The sequence below is a fragment of the Amblyomma maculatum genome, chromosome 5, assembly GCF_055883805.1.
Source record: "Amblyomma maculatum isolate TAMU_Amacu chromosome 5, ASM5588380v1, whole genome shotgun sequence".
NCBI lineage: Eukaryota > Metazoa > Arthropoda > Arachnida > Ixodida > Ixodidae > Amblyomma > Amblyomma maculatum.
This window is the reverse complement of record NC_139348.1, coordinates 64,535,129-64,541,205: the sequence shown is the minus strand read 5'-3', so window position 1 is coordinate 64,541,205 and position 6,077 is coordinate 64,535,129.

Genomic DNA, 6,077 nt, shown 5'->3' with positions numbered 1-6,077 from the left:
AGCTCTCCTTCGAGGATGCAAAATCGATCACCGAACCACCTCCGAGCACCATCCGCAGATATACCGCATGGTTCCACGTTTCAACCGCACAATGGGCGACATGCTGGGAATTTATGTTGCTTGCAACTATTCCAACTGGGACCGCCTTCTTCCATTCGTCACATTTGCTTCTACCTCTGCCACTCAAGCAACCATCGGATTGTCGCTACACTTTCTCCTGTACGGCCGTGAGCCGTCTTGTATCATGGACGCTATTTTACAATACCAACTGATTTCTTGCGAATCCGCTACTGTTTCCCAAGCTGGTATGCTTAAGAATGGCACCAGTCTTTCGACCTTTCACTTATCACGCCCAGTTGCAGCAGTAAACCACCCGAGAGCAGTCTGGACTTCTTGCTGTTTACCGTTCAAACTGTTTACACTGGATATGGGTACCTTCCTCTAGTCCCGTCCTCTCCTCAAATCTTCTTAGCAAGTTTCAGTTCCAAAGATCTCCCGATTACTATCTCATCATTCCTCTTATGCCGTCTACCGACCACCGTAGCCGCAACTGTGAATTAGTACACCGTAACCGCCTGAAACCTTACTGCAATCCTGCCATCGCCACATTGCCATAAGCCGCCAGGATGGCGCCTTTGTTACCCCGGGGAAGCTTTAGGACAGGCATTCGGCTCTAAATTGTTCAGTGCCTGACTCTCAAGAAAAGCATCGACGACAGCCGTACAATGCTTGCTCCGACGCTCTTTCGTGTTTTCAAACAGGCTACGACTGATCGCCTAACATTCTGTGCATTGTTCGCGGGGTAGCTCCTTGTACACGGTCCTTTGTTACAATAGCGATGATGTTTATGACGATGATGATACTATTAGGGATCTCAATTATAAAGCAAGTGGTGAAAACAGTCCTTTAAGGTGGATATCACCATCTCCGAATATTTAAGAGAATAATTCTTAACAACACTCCTGTGTTTTTTGTTCCGCTTCTCAGCAAGTTGTTTGCCTTCATATGCACCTCTCACCCTTTGTATCAGATATATTAATGGCGTTCGTGACATAGCACATAGTAGAACAGTCGTATATATTTGGAGTAAAGCCCCTCTGTCATTTGGGCCCCATAGAATGTCGACTAATCTGCCTGTGGCATATACTAGTGACAAATTGCATATTTTATCTTCGTTCTAGGTACCAAGGCCTCATGGACCACAAAGGATCACTGCGTATTCTGTGCATGCAGAGATATCACTAAAACTACTTGCCTTGTGTACAACGAGACGCAGTGCTATTGTGATGACGGCTACTACCGACACGGCATCGGCGGTCCCTGTCTCTGGTCCTACGAATGTCTTCCTGCTGAAACCCGCTCTTTCACCTTCGTGTACAATATGACGTGAGCATTTGTACAGAAATAAAACTTTACCCACCACGGCAACACTGTGGCATTTGAAACTTCTGTCAAAGCCAATTTTCGGCACATAGGTGCATGTGTTATCTGAAGGATTTAGAGCGACTAAAACGCCATTGCACCATACCTGACTTCAGAGGGTCATTGTATAACCAATTCCGCTCCTATGGTACACCTTAATACTACCAGTATGCCGGTTTTGGAGCAACAGTTAACAAGCATCTTCTTTATGACCGCGCTAGGTTTGGCGTATGAAATTTGTGCGAATAATATTCATTGTTCCAGCCCTTCTTAAATATACTTAAAAGAAATATTTCAGTTGCGGACAAGGTTGAACAAAATTGTTTGGTATCGCGCCCAGTGACAAATTTATCCAATGCTAAAATGTAATGGCATTACGTGGATCAATATTACCTACTCAGCTTGTGACAAACGAGGTCCAATGGCATAGTAGGGCGTGTGTTGTCTGTTCCAATGGCAGATTAGGGTCAGGTATCAATGCCCGAATGCTCCGATGAGTAACAAAACTTGATCCGCCGAATAAGGGGGATTTAGTCGGAAACCCATACGACGTCTTTGATATTTCCACTTCCCTTCCTTTCACGACCGGCGCATCGTCACTAGAAGGTGGTCCGAGCATCTGTGGTTGACATGAACGCTGCGCCTTCTGCTTGCTGACCTGATAGAGCTGAACTTCACGACAAATTTCTTGCAGTAAAAAGTTTTGCGCAGCTTTCTGCACTGAAATTGTCGAACAATCCTCTAATCAATGAAGGGGCGGACTCCGCCAGTACGCGTAGGCATCATGGAATACCTCAGTGGGCAGCCGTCACATTTCTCTTTGTGGTGCCGCTCGAAAAACACGCGGCTACATAAAACAACAGACTAACATTCACTATAACAAAAGAGCGTAAAATATTGAGGCGCTTAAGCATGGCTTGAAACTAGTGAAAGACGAAAGTTGGGAGTGTCGCAACGATAGCCTTATTAACAGCCGCTTTTCAATTCGCGATTTTTTCCTACGTTTTATTTATTTAGCTTTTGGGGAAAGGAGGCACCTATTACTTGAAAGTGTACGCCACAGAATTGTCGTCACCTACACATAACAGGTCAAGATCATGAATTCATTATTTTGTCTTGCACTTAGCACATTGCTTTGTAAGAAAAGGAAATTCCCGGTATCTATCTCTGACCAACAAGGTTGTTCAAGGTGAAAGCCTCCGTGGCGCTGAAGGCTCGTAAATTAGATTTTGCTTTGTTTTATAGGACGGAGCATTATACCATGGTGGCTAGACGAAGAGGTCTCAGCATTGTCCCGGTCGCGCCGTCTTCAGCAGTGTGCTGGTGTTCCATGCCGCCGAGAAGCGCCGCACACGTCGCTACCAAATTCCGTCGAGAGCAAAGCCCACCGCCATCCCCGCACGTTTTGTCGCCTACACACAGATGTACGTGCACGTGTTCTCACAACCTCTGCTGTTTGCTGATTTTGGCTTTGTTTCGGATCGCTACTTAGCGAAATGGTCATGCCACAGTGAAGTCTAAACAGCAAAGACACTGTTTTGCACCTGGATGCAAAGCAGGGTATGTTTCGGCCCGCAGACAGGGGAAGTAGGCGTCTCTCTTTTCTTCTCCCGTCGACGATGAACGATTCAATACCGGAGAGCGCGCAATTCCTCGTTCTCGTAAGATATTGGAGAAGACCTGCCTTCGTGATCGCCCTCCACTGGCAGGCAAAGCGATTTCTACGATATCTCTAAATGTACCTGGTCATATCTCAAAAATGCTCCTTCTAGCCACCATAATAATTCTGTAGGCGCGCTCGCGACGTGAATTCTGCGCAACCAATCTCTCGACCACAACATCAATCTCGTATGAGTTCCGGCTCACGCGGGTAACTCCGGAAACGATGGCGTGAACCGTCTAGCCCGAGGCGTAACCAACCAGGAGACGCGAGATCTACCGGGAACTAACAATAAACGTTGCGAACACTCCCGTCGAGGCGCCGCGCATATACGCGGAGATAACAAACTTTTATCGCTATTTAAATTTCACGTACCCCGCCCCTCACCCCGATCTGGACCGGACGCAAGCCACGACACTCAGACACCTACAAAAAAGGCCATGCATTTTTAGCCTCTACCGATTATCTTTAATTGCGAAAGGAAAATACAACCCTGCATGCCGGCCCTGCGGTGACGGAACGCAGGTCACTCAAGACCATGCACTATGGGAATGCGCCAGCAATCCCCCTCCAAAGACACACTTGCCATCTCCCTCAGCGTTGGAATCGGACAAGGTGTTGGCCAGCCCGAGAGCCCCGCCGGGTTGGTGCAGTGATAAGACGCCCGACCACTGTGCCGGAGTACCCGGGTTCGAACCCGACCTCGGCGGCAGCGTTTCGATGGAAGAAAAACGAAGAGGCGCCCGTGTGCTGTGCGATGTCAGCATACGTTAAAGATCCCCAGGTGGTCGAAATTCTAACCCTCCATTACAGCTTCTCTTTCTCTCTTTCCACTTTCACTCCCACCTTCCTCCCTTCCCTTACGGCGCGGTTCAGGTGTCTATAGAAAACAAGTGAGACAGTTACCGCACCTTTGCCTTCCTATAAATAAATCAGACCAAGAAAAACTACGAAACTGGCCTTCGTTACGCGAGGCAATAAAAGTTGCCACCTACACTTCTGAGTGGATTGCCATTTATTTGTGGACACCTGCACGTAACATGGTCAAGATCATGTTTCCATATTTATGTATATTGTACATTGGTTTAAAAGGAAAGGAGATGCCGAATATCTGTTTTGGACAAAAAGGTTGTGACCGGGGGGTAGAACCTTCCGGTACATCAGATCGTTTCTGGAGGGTAGGACTGCGGAGATTATAGTCGGAGAAATGAAATCGGATCCCTTCCCATTGGGGGGCAGAGGGACACCGCAAGGGTCGGTATTATCGCCGTTCCTATTTAATCTCGCATTGATCAAGATACCACCCAGGCTGCAAGGGATATCGGGACTTAAACATACATTTTATGCGGATGACATTACTCTTTGGGTAACAAGAGGCAGTGACGCACATTTGCAAGAAACTCTACAGCACGCGGTGGATATTGTTGAGGAGCTAGCAGGGGAAGCAGGACTCTCGTGCTCTCAGCCCAAGTCCGAGCTTTTTGTGCTGAGGGACAAGCCAAGAGGGATACATGCGAGACACTATGTGCCGCCACCGCCTTTAGAGGTCAAAGTGGGGGGCGTACCGGTCGCTGAGGTTCAAACGATCAGGATCCTGGGTATGTATCTGCAGACTAACAGGAAAAATAGCGAGTCCTTGAAAAGGCTTAAAAATACGGTCAATGCTACCGTGAGGTTAATCAGGAGAATCGCTAATCGTAAGAGAGGTGTTAAGGAAAAGGACTTGTGTAAGCTGGTGCAGGCGTTTGTGCTCAGTAGAATTGTGTATGCGACGCCTTATTTGAAGTTGGACGCGACGGAAAAAGGCAAGGTGGAGGCTATGATTAGGCAGGCATATAAAGCGGCCCTTGGGTTGCCTCACAATGCGTCTACCGAAAGGCTGCTGGGATTAGGGGTGCACAAAACCCTAGAAGAACTACGGGAGGCGCACTTGGTGATGCAGCTCGGTAGGCTTTCAAAAACAAAAGCAGGAAGGGACATATTGGAAAGGATCGGCATTGGAGTTGATGCTCCAGCTGGTGACACTAAAATTCAGATTAGGCGGGAAATGCACAAGGGCTTGTACATAAAACCTTTGCCCAAGAACATGCATCCAATACATCACGAGGACCGCAGGAAGGCAAGAACCAAAGCTTTACATGTTAAGTACGGGAAGTACAACGGGGCAGTCTATGTAGATGTCGCCGAGTATAGGGACAAGGACGCATTTGCAATTGCGGTGGTGGACGGGCGGGGACGCTTGATCGCCTCCGGATCAGTCAAAACCCGCTCCCCAGAAACTGCAGAGGAAGCGGCGATAGCACTAGCTATTACTAGTAGTAATGCTGACTTGATCTTCAGCGATTCCAAAACAGCCATCCGAAATTTGGCGAGGGGCAGAATATCTGTCACAGCGGCGCGATTGCTGAATCGGGCCACGGGGCGAGGGACTACGGAGACGGAAATTGTCTGGGTACCAGCACACTCTGGGAATCCTGGGAACGAGACGGCTCACATGAATGCTCGAGGTTTCGTCAGCCGAGTAGGTGAGCCGGACGTTCCGGGAAGGTCCACGAGAGATGGGCTGGTATCCTTTCATGACATTACTAATCATTTCAAACTTGAGCGGAGGATTTACCCACCCCCGGACAAGCAATTGGTGAAGGCGCAGGAATGCGTCTGGCGACGATTGCAGACTAGATGTTTCTTAAACCCATACGTGTTGAGCAAAATCTACCCGGACATTCAGCCGGAGTGCAAATGGTGTCAGGAATTGGCAACCTATGACCACATATTATGGAGCTGTAGCATAGCACCGCCACCGGCGGATATTATGCGTGATCCTTCCCTCGAGCAGTGGGAGGCCGTGTTGGCCAGCTCAGACCCGGTCGTCCAGACCAGGGCCGTGGAGTGGGCCACCCAGGTCGCCGTCAGCCATGGGTTGATGGCCATCTAACACGGAACCATCCATACATGCTCTCTGACGAAAATAAAGTTTTTCCATCCATCCATCCAC